We start from the raw sequence: 15682 nt of genomic DNA, 5'->3' as shown, positions 1-15682 counted from the left end.
CTGCTAGACAGACATTCGCTTTCTGTAAAACCTTGCCTTCGTAAAGGGGCAACACTGTGTATTTCTCTCTCGCAGAGCCCAGATGCCAAATATGAAACCTCCAGCGATTGCGCCCACAGGAAAGCTGCCAGCACGGAAAGCAGTAGCTGGTTTTCACTGCCCCTTGGAACTACATTCGCTGCTAGACAGACATTCACTTTCTACAAAAGCTTTCGTTGGTACAGGGGCAACACTGTGTATTTCTCTCTCGCAGAGCCCGGTTGCCAAATTCGAAACGTCCAGCGATTGCGCCCACAGGAAAGCTGCCAGCAAGGAAAGCTGTAGCTGGTTTTCACTGCCCCTTGGAACTGCATTCGCTGATAGATAGACATTCGCTTTCTACAAAAGCTTTCGTTCGTAAAGGGGCAACACTGTGTATTTCTCTCTCGCAGAGCCCGGCTGCCAAATTCGAAACGTCCAGCGATTGCGCCCACAGGAAAGCTGCCAGCACGGAAAGCTGTAGCTGGTTTTCACTGCCCCTTGGAACTACATTCGCTGCTAGACAGACATTCGCTTTCTACAAAAGCTTTCGTTGGTACAGGGGCAACACTGTGTATTTCTCTCTCGCAGAGCCCGGTTGCCAAATTCGAAACGTCCAGCGATTGCGCCCACAGGAAAGCTGCCAGCAAGGAAAGCTGTAGCTGGTTTTCACTGCCCCTTGGAACTGCATTCGCTGATAGACAGACATTCGCTTTCTACAAAAGCTTTCGTTGGTACAGGGGCAACACTGTGTATTTCTCTCTCGCAGAGCCCGGTTGCCAAATTCGAAACGTCCAGCGATTGCGCCCACAGGAAAGCTGCCAGCACGGAAAGCTGTAGCTGGTTTTCACTGCCCCTTGGAACTACATTCGCTGCTAGACAGACATTCGCTTTCTGCAAAACCTTGCCTTCGTAAAGGGGCAACACTGTGTATTTCTCTCTCGCAGAGCCCGGTTGCCAAATTCGAAACGTCCAGCGATTGCGCCCACAGGAAAGCTGCCAGCACGGAAAGCTGTAGCTGGTTTTCACTGTCTCTTGGAACTACATTCGCTGATAGACAGACATTCGCTTTCTGCAAAACCTTGCCTTCGTAAAGGGGCAACACTGTGTATTTCTCTCTCGCAGAGCCCGGTTGCCAAATTCGAAACGTCCAGCGATTGCGCCCACAGGAAAGCTGCCAGCACGGAAAGCTGTAGCTGGTTTTCACTGCCCCTTGGAAGTACATTCGCTGATAGACAGACATTCGCTTTCTACAAAAGCTTTCGTTGGTACAGGGGCAACACTGTGTATTTCTCTCTCGCAGAGCCCGGTTGCCAAATTCGAAACGTCCAGCGATTGCGCCCACAGGAAAGCTGCCAGCACGGAAAGCTGTAGCTGGTTTTCACTGCCCCTTGGAACTGCATTCGCTGCTAGACAGACATTCGCTTTCTACAAAAGCTTTCGTTGGTACAGGGGCAACACTGTGTATTTCTCTCTCGCAGAGCCCGGCTGCCAAATTCGAAACGTCCAGCGATTGCGCCCACAGGAAAGCTGCCAGCACGGAAAGCTGTAGCTGGTTTTCACTGCCCCTTGGAACTGCATTCGCTGATAGACAGACATTCGCTTTCTACAAAAGCTTTCGTTGGAACAGGGGCAACACTGTGTATTTCTCTCTCGCAGAGCCCAGTTACCAAATTCGAAACGTCCAGCGATTGCGCCCACAGGAAAGCTGCCAGCAAGGAAAGCTGTAGCTGGTTTTCACTGCCCCTTGGAACTGCATTCGCTGATAGACAGACATTCGCTTTCTACAAAAGCTTTCGTTGGTACAGGGGCAACACTGTGTATTTCTCTCTCGCAGAGCCCGGCTGCCAAATTCGAAACGTCCAGCGATTGCGCCCACAGGAAAGCTGCCAGCACGGAAAGCTGTAGCTGGTTTTCACTGTCTCTTGGAACTACATTCGCTGATAGACAGACATTCGCTTTCTGTAAAACCTTGCCTTCGTAAAGGGGCAACACTGTGTATTTCTCTCTCGCAGAGCCCAGCTGCCAAATATGAAACCTCCAGCGATTGCGCCCACAGGAAAGCTGCCAGCACGGAAAGCAGTAGCTGGTTTTCACTGCCCCTTGGAACTACATTCGCTGCTAGACAGACATTCGCTTTCTACAAAAGCTTTCGTTGGTACAGGGGCAACACTGTGTATTTCTCTCTCGCAGAGCCCGGTTGCCAAATTCGAAACGTCCAGCGATTGCACCCACAGGAAAGCTGCCAGCACGGAAAGCTGTAGCTGGTTTTCACTGCCCCTTGCAACTACATTCGCTGCTAGACAGACATTCGCTTTCTGCAAAACCTTGCCTTCGTAAAGGGGCAACACTGTGTATTTCTCTCTCGCAGAGCCCGGTTGCCAAATTCGAAACGTCCAGCGATTGCGCCCACAGGAAAGCTGCCAGCACGGAAAGCTGTAGCTGGTTTTCACTGCCCCTTGGAACTGCATTCGCTGATAGACAGACATTCGCTTTCTACAAAAGCTTTCGTTGGTACAGGGGCAACACTGTGTATTTCTCTCTCGCAGAGCCCGGTTGCCAAATTCGAAACGTCCAGCGATTGCGCCCACAGGAAAGCTGCCAGCACGGAAAGCTGTAGCTGGTTTTCACTGTCTCTTGGAACTACATTCGCTGCTAGACAGACATTCGCTTTCTGTAAAACCTTGCCTTCGTAAAGGGGCAACACTGTGTATTTCTCTCTCGCAGAGCCCAGATGCCAAATATGAAACCTCCAGCGATTGCGCCCACAGGAAAGCTGCCAGCACGGAAAGCAGTAGCTGGTTTTCACTGCCCCTTGGAACTACATTCGCTGCTAGACAGACATTCACTTTCTACAAAAGCTTTCGTTGGTACAGGGGCAACACTGTGTATTTCTCTCTCGCAGAGCCCGGTTGCCAAATTCGAAACGTCCAGCGATTGCGCCCACAGGAAAGCTGCCAGCAAGGAAAGCTGTAGCTGGTTTTCACTGCCCCTTGGAACTGCATTCGCTGATAGATAGACATTCGCTTTCTACAAAAGCTTTCGTTCGTAAAGGGGCAACACTGTGTATTTCTCTCTCGCAGAGCCCGGCTGCCAAATTCGAAACGTCCAGCGATTGCGCCCACAGGAAAGCTGCCAGCAAGGAAAGCTGTAGCTGGTTTTCACTGCCCCTTGGAACTACATTCGCTGCTAGACAGACATTCGCTTTCTACAAAAGCTTTCGTTGGTACAGGGGCAACACTGTGTATTTCTCTCTCGCAGAGCCCGGTTGCCAAATTCGAAACGTCCAGCGATTGCGCCCACAGGAAAGCTGCCAGCAAGGAAAGCTGTAGCTGGTTTTCACTGCCCCTTGGAACTGCATTCGCTGATAGACAGACATTCGCTTTCTACAAAAGCTTTCGTTGGTACAGGGGCAACACTGTGTATTTCTCTCTCGCAGAGCCCGGTTGCCAAATTCGAAACGTCCAGCGATTGCGCCCACAGGAAAGCTGCCAGCACGGAAAGCTGTAGCTGGTTTTCACTGCCCCTTGGAACTACATTCGCTGATAGACAGACATTCGCTTTCTGCAAAACCTTGCCTTCGTAAAGGGGCAACACTGTGTATTTCTCTCTCGCAGAGCCCGGTTGCCAAATTCGAAACGTCCAGCGATTGCGCCCACAGGAAAGCTGCCAGCACGGAAAGCTGTAGCTGGTTTTCACTGTCTCTTGGAACTACATTCGCTGATAGACAGACATTCGCTTTCTGCAAAACCTTGCCTTCGTAAAGGGGCAACACTGTGTATTTCTCTCTCGCAGAGCCCGGTTGCCAAATTCGAAACGTCCAGCGATTGCGCCCACAGGAAAGCTGCCAGCACGGAAAGCTGTAGCTGGTTTTCACTGCCCCTTGGAAGTACATTCGCTGATAGACAGACATTCGCTTTCTACAAAAGCTTTCGTTGGTACAGGGGCAACACTGTGTATTTCTCTCTCGCAGAGCCCGGTTGCCAAATTCGAAACGTCCAGCGATTGCGCCCACAGGAAAGCTGCCAGCACGGAAAGCTGTAGCTGGTTTTCACTGCCCCTTGGAACTGCATTCGCTGATAGACAGACATTCGCTTTCTACAAAAGCTTTCGTTGGTACAGGGGCAACACTGTGTATTTCTCTCTCGCAGAGCCCGGCTGCCAAATTCGAAACGTCCAGCGATTGCGCCCACAGGAAAGCTGCCAGCACGGAAAGCTGTAGCTGGTTTTCACTGCCCCTTGGAACTGCATTCGCTGATAGACAGACATTCGCTTTCTACAAAAGCTTTCGTTGGAACAGGGGCAACACTGTGTATTTCTCTCTCGCAGAGCCCAGTTACCAAATTCGAAACGTCCAGCGATTGCGCCCACAGGAAAGCTGCCAGCAAGGAAAGCTGTAGCTGGTTTTCACTGCCCCTTGGAACTGCATTCGCTGATAGACAGACATTCGCTTTCTACAAAAGCTTTCGTTGGTACAGGGGCAACACTGTGTATTTCTCTCTCGCAGAGCTCGGCTGCCAAATTCGAAACGTCCAGCGATTGCGCCCACAGGAAAGCTGCCAGCACGGAAAGCTGTAGCTGGTTTTCACTGTCTCTTGGAACTACATTCGCTGATAGACAGACATTCGCTTTCTGTAAAACCTTGCCTTCGTAAAGGGGCAACACTGTGTATTTCTCTCTCGCAGAGCCCAGCTGCCAAATATGAAACGTCCAGCGATTGCGCCCACAGGAAAGCTGCCAGCACGGAAAGCAGTAGCTGGTTTTCACTGCCCCTTGGAACTACATTCGCTGCTAGACAGACATTCGCTTTCTACAAAAGCTTTCGTTGGTACAGGGGCAACACTGTGTATTTCTCTCTCGCAGAGCCCGGCTGCCAAATTCGAAACGTCCAGCGATTGCGCCCACAGGAAAGCTGCCAGCACGGAAAGCTGTAGCTGGTTTTCACTGCCCCTTGGAACTACATTCGCTGATAGACAGACATTCGCTTTCTACAAAAGCTTTCGTTGGTACAGGGGCAACACTGTGTATTTCTCTCTCGCAGAGCCCGGTTGCCAAATTCGAAACGTCCAGCGATTGCGCCCACAGGAAAGCTGCCAGCAAGGAAAGCTGTAGCTGGTTTTCACTGCCCCTTGGAACTGCATTCGCTGATAGACAGACATTCGCTTTCTACAAAAGCTTTCGTTGGTACAGGGGCAACACTGTGTATTTCTCTCTCGCAGAGCCCGGTTGCCAAATTCGAAACGTCCAGCGATTGCGCCCACAGGAAAGCTGCCAGCACGGAAAGCTGTAGCTGGTTTTCACTGCCCCTTGGAACTACATTCGCTGATAGACAGACATTCGCTTTCTGCAAATCCTTGCCTTCGTAAAGGGGCAACACTGTGTATTTCTCTCTCGCAGAGCCCGGTTGCCAAATTCGAAACGTCCAGCGATTGTGCCCACAGGAAAGCTGCCAGCACGGAAAGCTGTAGCTGGTTTTCACTGTCTCTTGGAACTACATTCGCTGATAGACAGACATTCGCTTTCTGCAAAACCTTGCCTTCGTAAAGGGGCAACACTGTGTATTTCTCTCTCGCAGAGCCCGGTTGCCAAATTCGAAACGTCCAGCGATTGCGCCCACAGGAAAGCTGCCAGCAAGGAAAGCTGTAGCTGGTTTTCACTGCCCCTTGGAACTGCATTCGCTGATAGATAGACATTCGCTTTCTACAAAAGCTTTCGTTCGTAAAGGGGCAACACTGTGTATTTCTCTCTCGCAGAGCCCGGTTGCCAAATTCGAAACGTCCAGCGATTGCGCCCACAGGAAAGCTGCCAGCAAGGAAAGCTGTAGCTGGTTTTCACTGCCCCTTGGAACTGCATTCGCTGATAGACAGACATTCGCTTTCTACAAAAGCTTTCGTTGGTACAGGGGCAACACTGTGTATTTCTCTCTCGCAGAGCCCGGCTGCCAAATTCGAAACGTCCAGCGATTGCGCCCACAGGAAAGCTGCCAGCACGGAAAGCTGTAGCTGGTTTTCACTGTCTCTTGGAACTACATTCGCTGCTAGACAGACATTCGCTTTCTGCAAAACCTTGCCTTCGTAAAGGGGCAATACTGTGTATTTCTCTCTCGCAGAGCCTGGCTGCCAAATTCGAAACGTCCAGCGATTGCGCCCACAGGAAAGCTGCCAGCACGGAAAGCTGTAGCTGGTTTTCACTGTCTCTTGGAACTACATTCGCTGATAGACAGACATTTGCTTTCTGCAAAACCTTGCCTTCGTAAAGGGGCAACACTGTGTATTTCTCTCTCGCAGAGCCCGGTTGCCAAATTCGAAACGTCCAGCGATTGCGCCCACAGGAAAGCTGCCAGCACGGAAAGCTGTAGCTGGTTTTCACTGCCCCTTGGAACTGCATTCGCTGATAGATAGACATTCGCTTTCTACAAAAGCTTTCGTTCGTAAAGGGGCAACACTTTGTATTTCTCTCTCGCAGAGCCCGTCTGCCAAATTCGAAACGTCCAGCGATTGCGCCCACAGGAAAGCTGCCAGCACGGAAAGCTGTAGCTGGTTTTCACTGCCCCTTGGAACTGCATTCGCTGATAGACAGACATTCGCTTTCTACAAAAGCTTTCGTTGGTACAGGGGCAACACTGTGTATTTCTCTCTCGCAGAGCCCGGTTGCCAAATTCGAAACGTCCAGCAATTGCGCCCACAGGAAAGCTGCCAGCAAGGAAAGCTGTAGCTGGTTTTCACTGCCCCTTGGAACTGCATTCGCTGATAGATAGACATTCGCTTTCTACAAAAGCTTTCGTTCGTAAAGGGGCAACACTGTGTATTTCTCTCTCGCAGAGCCCGGTTGCCAAATTCGAAACGTCCAGCGATTGCGCCCACAGGAAAGCTGCCAGCACGGAAAGCTGTAGCTGGTTTTCACTGCCCCTTGGAACTACATTCGCTGCTAGACAGACATTCGCTTTCTACAAAAGCTTTCGTTGGTACAGGGGCAACACTGTGTATTTCTCTCTCGCAGAGCCCGGTTGCCAAATTCGAAACGTCCAGCGATTGCGCCCACAGGAAAGCTGCCAGCAAGGAAAGCTGTAGCTGGTTTTCACTGCCCCTTGGAACTGCATTCGCTGATAGACAGACATTCGCTTTCTACAAAAGCTTTCGTTGGTACAGGGGCAACACTGTGTATTTCTCTCTCGCAGAGCCCGGTTGCCAAATTCGAAACGTCCAGCGATTGCGCCCACAGGAAAGCTGCCAGCACGGAAAGCTGTAGCTGGTTTTCACTGCCCCTTGGAACTACATTCGCTGATAGACAGACATTCGCTTTCTGCAAAACCTTGCCTTCGTAAAGGGGCAACACTGTGTATTTCTCTCTCGCAGAGCCCGGTTGCCAAATTCGAAACGTCCAGCGATTGCGCCCACAGGAAAGCTGCCAGCACGGAAAGCTGTAGCTGGTTTTCACTGTCTCTTGGAACTACATTCGCTGATAGACAGACATTCGCTTTCTGCAAAACCTTGCCTTCGTAAAGGGGCAACACTGTGTATTTCTCTCTCGCAGAGCCCGGTTGCCAAATTCGAAACGTCCAGCGATTGCGCCCACAGGAAAGCTGCCAGCACGGAAAGCTGTAGCTGGTTTTCACTGCCCCTTGGAAGTACATTCGCTGATAGACAGACATTCGCTTTCTACAAAAGCTTTCGTTGGTACAGGGGCAACACTGTGTATTTCTCTCTCGCAGAGCCCGGTTGCCAAATTCGAAACGTCCAGCGATTGCGCCCACAGGAAAGCTGCCAGCACGGAAAGCTGTAGCTGGTTTTCACTGCCCCTTGGAACTGCATTCGCTGATAGACAGACATTCGCTTTCTACAAAAGCTTTCGTTGGTACAGGGGCAACACTGTGTATTTCTCTCTCGCAGAGCCTGGCTGCCAAATTCGAAACGTCCAGCGATTGCGCCCACAGGAAAGCTGCCAGCACGGAAAGCTGTAGCTGGTTTTCACTGCCCCTTGGAACTGCATTCGCTGATAGACAGACATTCGCTTTCTACAAAAGCTTTCGTTGGAACAGGGGCAACACTGTGTATTTCTCTCTCGCAGAGCCCAGTTACCAAATTCGAAACGTCCAGCGATTGCGCCCACAGGAAAGCTGCCAGCAAGGAAAGCTGTAGCTGGTTTTCACTGCCCCTTGGAACTGCATTCGCTGATAGACAGACATTCGCTTTCTACAAAAGCTTTCGTTGGTACAGGGGCAACACTGTGTATTTCTCTCTCGCAGAGCTCGGCTGCCAAATTCGAAACGTCCAGCGATTGCGCCCACAGGAAAGCTGCCAGCACGGAAAGCTGTAGCTGGTTTTCACTGTCTCTTGGAACTACATTCGCTGATAGACAGACATTCGCTTTCTGTAAAACCTTGCCTTCGTAAAGGGGCAACACTGTGTATTTCTCTCTCGCAGAGCCCAGCTGCCAAATATGAAACGTCCAGCGATTGCGCCCACAGGAAAGCTGCCAGCACGGAAAGCAGTAGCTGGTTTTCACTGCCCCTTGGAACTACATTCGCTGCTAGACAGACATTCGCTTTCTACAAAAGCTTTCGTTGGTACAGGGGCAACACTGTGTATTTCTCTCTCGCAGAGCCCGGCTGCCAAATTCGAAACGTCCAGCGATTGCGCCCACAGGAAAGCTGCCAGCACGGAAAGCTGTAGCTGGTTTTCACTGCCCCTTGGAACTACATTCGCTGATAGACAGACATTCGCTTTCTACAAAAGCTTTCGTTGGTACAGGGGCAACACTGTGTATTTCTCTCTCGCAGAGCCCGGTTGCCAAATTCGAAACGTCCAGCGATTGCGCCCACAGGAAAGCTGCCAGCAAGGAAAGCTGTAGCTGGTTTTCACTGCCCCTTGGAACTGCATTCGCTGATAGACAGACATTCGCTTTCTACAAAAGCTTTCGTTGGTACAGGGGCAACACTGTGTATTTCTCTCTCGCAGAGCCCGGTTGCCAAATTCGAAACGTCCAGCGATTGCGCCCACAGGAAAGCTGCCAGCACGGAAAGCTGTAGCTGGTTTTCACTGCCCCTTGGAACTACATTCGCTGATAGACAGACATTCGCTTTCTGCAAATCCTTGCCTTCGTAAAGGGGCAACACTGTGTATTTCTCTCTCGCAGAGCCCGGTTGCCAAATTCGAAACGTCCAGCGATTGCGCCCACAGGAAAGCTGCCAGCACGGAAAGCTGTAGCTGGTTTTCACTGTCTCTTGGAACTACATTCGCTGATAGACAGACATTCGCTTTCTGCAAAACCTTGCCTTCGTAAAGGGGCAACACTGTGTATTTCTCTCTCGCAGAGCCCGGTTGCCAAATTCGAAACGTCCAGCGATTGCGCCCACAGGAAAGCTGCCAGCAAGGAAAGCTGTAGCTGGTTTTCACTGCCCCTTGGAACTGCATTCGCTGATAGATAGACATTCGCTTTCTACAAAAGCTTTCGTTCGTAAAGGGGCAACACTGTGTATTTCTCTCTCGCAGAGCCCGGTTGCCAAATTCGAAACGTCCAGCGATTGCGCCCACAGGAAAGCTGCCAGCAAGGAAAGCTGTAGCTGGTTTTCACTGCCCCTTGGAACTGCATTCGCTGATAGACAGACATTCGCTTTCTACAAAAGCTTTCGTTGGTACAGGGGCAACACTGTGTATTTCTCTCTCGCAGAGCCCGGCTGCCAAATTCGAAACGTCCAGCGATTGCGCCCACAGGAAAGCTGCCAGCACGGAAAGCTGTAGCTGGTTTTCACTGTCTCTTGGAACTACATTCGCTGCTAGACAGACATTCGCTTTCTGCAAAACCTTGCCTTCGTAAAGGGGCAATACTGTGTATTTCTCTCTCGCAGAGCCCGGCTGCCAAATTCGAAACGTCCAGCGATTGCGCCCACAGGAAAGCTACCAGCACGGAAAGCTGTAGCTGGTTTTCACTGTCTCTTGGAACTACATTCGCTGATAGACAGACATTTGCTTTCTGCAAAACCTTGCCTTCGTAAAGGGGCAACACTGTGTATTTCTCTCTCGCAGAGCCCGGTTGCCAAATTCGAAACGTCCAGCGATTGCGCCCACAGGAAAGCTGCCAGCACGGAAAGCTGTAGCTGGTTTTCACTGCCCCTTGGAACTGCATTCGCTGATAGATAGACATTCGCTTTCTACAAAAGCTTTCGTTCGTAAAGGGGCAACACTTTGTATTTCTCTCTCGCAGAGCCCGGCTGCCAAATTCGAAACGTCCAGCGATTGCGCCCACAGGAAAGCTGCCAGCACGGAAAGCTGTAGCTGGTTTTCACTGCCCCTTGGAACTGCATTCGCTGATAGACAGACATTCGCTTTCTACAAAAGCTTTCGTTGGTACAGGGGCAACACTGTGTATTTCTCTCTCGCAGAGCCCGGTTGCCAAATTCGAAACGTCCAGCAATTGCGCCCACAGGAAAGCTGCCAGCAAGGAAAGCTGTAGCTGGTTTTCACTGCCCCTTGGAACTGCATTCGCTGATAGACAGACATTCGCTTTCTACAAAAGCTTTCGTTGGTACAGGGGCAACACTGTGTATTTCTCTCTCGCAGAGCCCGGCTGCCAAATTCGAAACGTCCAGCGATTGCACCCACAGGAAAGCTGCCAGCACGGAAAGCTGTAGCTGGTTTTCACTGCCCCTTGGAACTACATTCGCTGCTAGACAGACATTCGCTTTCTACAAAAGCTTTCGTTGGTACAGGGGCAACACTGTGTATTTCTCTCTCGCAGAGCCCGGTTGCCAAATTCGAAACCTCCAGCGATTGCGCCCACAGGAAAGCTGCCAGCAAGGAAAGCTGTAGCTGGTTTTCACTGCCCCTTGGAACTGCATTCGCTGATAGACAGACATTCGCTTTCTACAAAAGCTTTCGTTGGTACAGGGGCAACACTGTGTATTTCTCTCTCGCAGAGCCCGGTTGCCAAATTCGAAACGTCCAGCGATTGCGCCCACAGGAAAGCTGCCAGCACGGAAAGCTGTAGCTGGTTTTCACTGCCCCTTGGAACTACATTCGCTGATAGACAGACATTCGCTTTCTGCAAATCCTTGCCTTCGTAAAGGGGCAACACTGTGTATTTCTCTCTCGCAGAGCCCGGTTGCCAAATTCGAAACGTCCAGCGATTGCGCCCACAGGAAAGCTGCCAGCACGGAAAGCTGTAGCTGGTTTTCACTGTCTCTTGGAACTACATTCGCTGATAGACAGACATTCGCTTTCTGCAAAACCTTGCCTTCGTAAAGGGGCAACACTGTGTATTTCTCTCTCGCAGAGCCCGGTTGCCAAATTCGAAACGTCCAGCGATTGCGCCCACAGGAAAGCTGCCAGCACGGAAAGCTGTAGCTGGTTTTCACTGCCCCTTGGAACTGCATTCGCTGATAGATAGACATTCGCTTTCTACAAAAGCTTTCGTTCGTAAAGGGGCAACACTGTGTATTTCTCTCTCGCAGAGCCCGGCTGCCAAATTCGAAACGTCCAGCGATTGCGCCCACAGGAAAGCTGCCAGCACGGAAAGCTGTAGCTGGTTTTCACTGCCCCTTGGAACTGCATTCGCTGCTAGACAGACATTCGCTTTCTACAAAAGCTTTCGTTGGTACAGGGGCAACACTGTGTATTTCTCTCTCGCAGAGCCCGGTTGCCAAATTCGAAACGTCCAGCGATTGCGCCCACAGGAAAGCTGCCAGCAAGGAAAGCTGTAGCTGGTTTTCACTGCCCCTTGGAACTGCATTCGCTGATAGACAGACATTCGCTTTCTACAAAAGCTTTCGTTGGTACAGGGGCAACACTGTGTATTTCTCTCTCGCAGAGCCCGGCTGCCAAATTCGAAACGTCCAGCGATTGCGCCCACAGGAAAGCTGCCAGCACGGAAAGCTGTAGCTGGTTTTCACTGTCACTTGGAACTACATTCGCTGCTAGACAGACATTCGCTTTCTGCAAAACCTTGCCTTCGTAAAGGGGCAATACTGTGTATTTCTCTCTCGCAGAGCCCGGCTGCCAAATTCGAAACGTCCAGCGATTGCGCCCACAGGAAAGCTGCCAGCACGGAAAGCTGTAGCTGGTTTTCACTGTCTCTTGGAACTACATTCGCTGATAGACAGACATTCGCTTTCTGCAAAACCTTGCCTTCGTAAAGGGGCAACACTGTGTATTTCTCTCTCGCAGAGCCCGGTTGCCAAATTCGAAACGTCCAGCGATTGCGCCCACAGGAAAGCTGCCAGCACGGAAAGCTGTAGCTGGTTTTCACTGCCCCTTGGAACTGCATTCGCTGATAGATAGACATTCGCTTTCTACAAAAGCTTTCGTTCGTAAAGGGGCAACACTTTGTATTTCTCTCTCGCAGAGCCCGGCTGCCAAATTCGAAACGTCCAGCGATTGCGCCCACAGGAAAGCTGCCAGCACGGAAAGCTGTAGCTGGTTTTCACTGCCCCTTGGAACTGCATTCGCTGATAGACAGACATTCGCTTTCTACAAAAGCTTTCGTTGGTACAGGGGCAACACTGTGTATTTCTCTCTCGCAGAGCCCGGTTGCCAAATTCGAAACGTCCAGCAATTGCGCCCACAGGAAAGCTGCCAGCAAGGAAAGCTGTAGCTGGTTTTCACTGCCCCTTGGAACTGCATTCGCTGATAGACAGACATTCGCTTTCTACAAAAGCTTTCGTTGGTACAGGGGCAACACTGTGTATTTCTCTCTCGCAGAGCCCGGTTGCCAAATTCGAAACGTCCAGCGATTGCGCCCACAGGAAAGCTGCCAGCACGGAAAGCTGTAGCTGGTTTTCACTGCCCCTTGGAACTACATTCGCTTCTAGACAGACATTCGCTTTCTGCAAAACCTTGCCTTCGTAAAGGGGCAACACTGTGTATTTCTCTCTCGCAGAGCCCGGCTGCCAAATTCGAAACGTCCAGCGATTGCGCCCACAGGAAAGCTGCCAGCACGGAAAGCTGTAGCTGGTTTTCACTGTCTCTTGGAACTACATTCGCTGATAGACAGACATTCGCTTTCTGCAAAACCTTGCCTTCGTAAAGGGGCAACACTGTGTATTTCTCTCTCGCAGAGCCCGGCTGCCAAATTCGAAACGTCCAACGATTGCGCCCACAGGAAAGCTGCCAGCACGGAAAGCTGTAGCTGGTTTTCACTGTCTCTTGGAACTGCATTTGCTGATAGACAGACATTCGCTTTCTACAAAAGCTTTCGTTGGAACAGGGGCAACACTGTGTATTTCTCTCTCGCAGAGCCCGGTTGCCAAATTCGAAACGTCCAGCGATTGCGCCCACATGAAAGCTGCCAGCACGGAAAGCTGTAGCTGGTTTTCACTGCCCCTTGGAACTGCATTCGCTGATAGACAGACATTCGCTTTCTACAAAAGCTTTCGTTGGTACAGGGGCAACACTGTGTATTTCTCTCTCGCAGAGCCCGGTTGCCAAATTCGAAACGTCCAGCGATTGCGCCCACAGGAAAGCTGCCAGCACGGAAAGCTGTAGCTGGTTTTCACTGCCCCTTGGAAATGCATTCGCTGCTAGACAGACATTCGCTTTCTACAAAAGCTTTCGTTGGTACAGGGGCAACACTGTGTATTTCTCTCTCGCAGAGCCCGGTTGCCAAATTCGAAACGTCCAGCGATTGCACCCACAGGAAAGCTGCCAGCAAGGAAAGCTGTAGCTGGTTTTCACTGCCCCTTGCAACTACATTCGCTGCTAGACAGACATTCGCTTTCTGCAAAACCTTGCCTTCGTAAAGGGGCAACACTGTGTATTTCTCTCTCGCAGAGCCCGGTTGCCAAATTCGAAACGTCCAGCGATTGCGCCCACAGGAAAGCTGCCAGCACGGAAAGCTGTAGCTGGTTTTCACTGCCCCTTGGAACTGCATTCGCTGATAGACAGACATTCGCTTTCTACAAAAGCTTTCGTTGGTACAGGGGCAACACTGTGTATTTCTCTCTCGCAGAGCCCGGTTGCCAAATTCGAAACGTCCAGCGATTGCGCCCACAGGAAAGCTGCCAGCACGGAAAGCTGTAGCTGGTTTTCACTGTCTCTTGGAACTACATTCGCTGCTAGACAGACATTCGCTTTCTGTAAAACCTTGCCTTCGTAAAGGGGCAACACTGTGTATTTCTCTCTCGCAGAGCCCAGATGCCAAATATGAAACCTCCAGCGATTGCGCCCACAGGAAAGCTGCCAGCACGGAAAGCAGTAGCTGGTTTTCACTGCCCCTTGGAACTACATTCGCTGCTAGACAGACATTCACTTTCTACAAAAGCTTTCGTTGGTACAGGGGCAACACTGTGTATTTCTCTCTCGCAGAGCCCGGTTGCCAAATTCGAAACGTCCAGCGATTGCGCCCACAGGAAATCTGCCAGAAAGGAAAGCTGTAGCTGATTTTCACTGCCCCTTGGAACTGCATTCGCTGATAGACAGACATTCGCTTTCTACAAAAGCTTTCGTTCGTAAAGGGGCAACACTGTGTATTTCTCTCTCGCAGAGCCCGGCTGCCAAATTCGAAACGTCCAGCGATTGCGCCCACAGGAAAGCTGCCAGCACGGAAAGCTGTAGCTGGTTTTCACTGCCCCTTGGAACTACATTCGCTGCTAGACAGACATTCGCTTTCTACAAAAGCTTTCGTTGGTACAGGGGCAACACTGTGTATTTCTCTCTCGCAGAGCCCGGTTGCCAAATTCGAAACGTCCAGCGATTGCGCCCACAGGAAAGCTGCCAGCAAGGAAAGCTGTAGCTGGTTTTCACTGCCCCTTGGAACTGCATTCGCTGATAGACAGACATTCGCTTTCTACAAAAGCTTTCGTTGGTACAGGGGCAACACTGTGTATTTCTCTCTCGCAGAGCCCGGTTGCCAAATTCGAAACGTCCAGCGATTGCGCCCACAGGAAAGCTGCCAGCACGGAAAGCTGTAGCTGGTTTTCACTGCCCCTTGGAACTACATTCGCTGCTAGACAGACATTCGCTTTCTGCAAAACCTTGCCTTCGTAAAGGGGCAACACTGTGTATTTCTCTCTCGCAGAGCCCGGTTGCCAAATTAGAAACGTCCAGCGATTGCGCCCACAGGAAAGCTGCCAGCACGGAAAGCTGTAGCTGGTTTTCACTGTCTCTTGGAACTACATTCGCTGCTAGACAGACATTCGCTTTCTGTAAAACCTTGCCTTCGTAAAGGGGCAACACTGTGTATTTCTCTCTCGCAGAGCCCAGATGCCAAATATGAAACCTCCAGCGATTGCGCCCACAGGAAAGCTGCCAGCACGGAAAGCAGTAGCTGGTTTTCACTGCCCCTTGGAACTACATTCGCTGCTAGACAGACATTCACTTTCTACAAAAGCTTTCGTTGGTACAGGGGAAACACTGTGTATTTCTCTCTCGCAGAGGCCGGTTGCCAAATTCGAAACGTCCAGCGATTGCGCCCACAGGAAAGCTGCCAGAAAGGAAAGATGTAGCTGATTTTCACTGCCCCTTGGAACTGCATTCGCTGATAGACAGACATTCGCTTTCTACAAAAGCTTTCGTTCGTAAAGGGGCAACACTGTGTATTTCTCTCTCGCAGAGCCCGGCTGCCAAATTCGAAACGTCCAGCGATTGCGCCCACAGGAAAGCTGCCAGCACGGAAAGCTGTAGCTGGTTTTCACTGCCCCTTGGAACTACATTCGCTGCTAGACAGACATTCG

This window comes from Mycteria americana, chromosome 1 (genome assembly GCF_035582795.1).
Source record: "Mycteria americana isolate JAX WOST 10 ecotype Jacksonville Zoo and Gardens chromosome 1, USCA_MyAme_1.0, whole genome shotgun sequence".
Lineage (NCBI taxonomy): Eukaryota > Metazoa > Chordata > Aves > Ciconiiformes > Ciconiidae > Mycteria > Mycteria americana.
The sequence above is the reverse complement of the archived record's forward strand: the minus strand, read 5'-3'. Positions refer to the sequence as shown.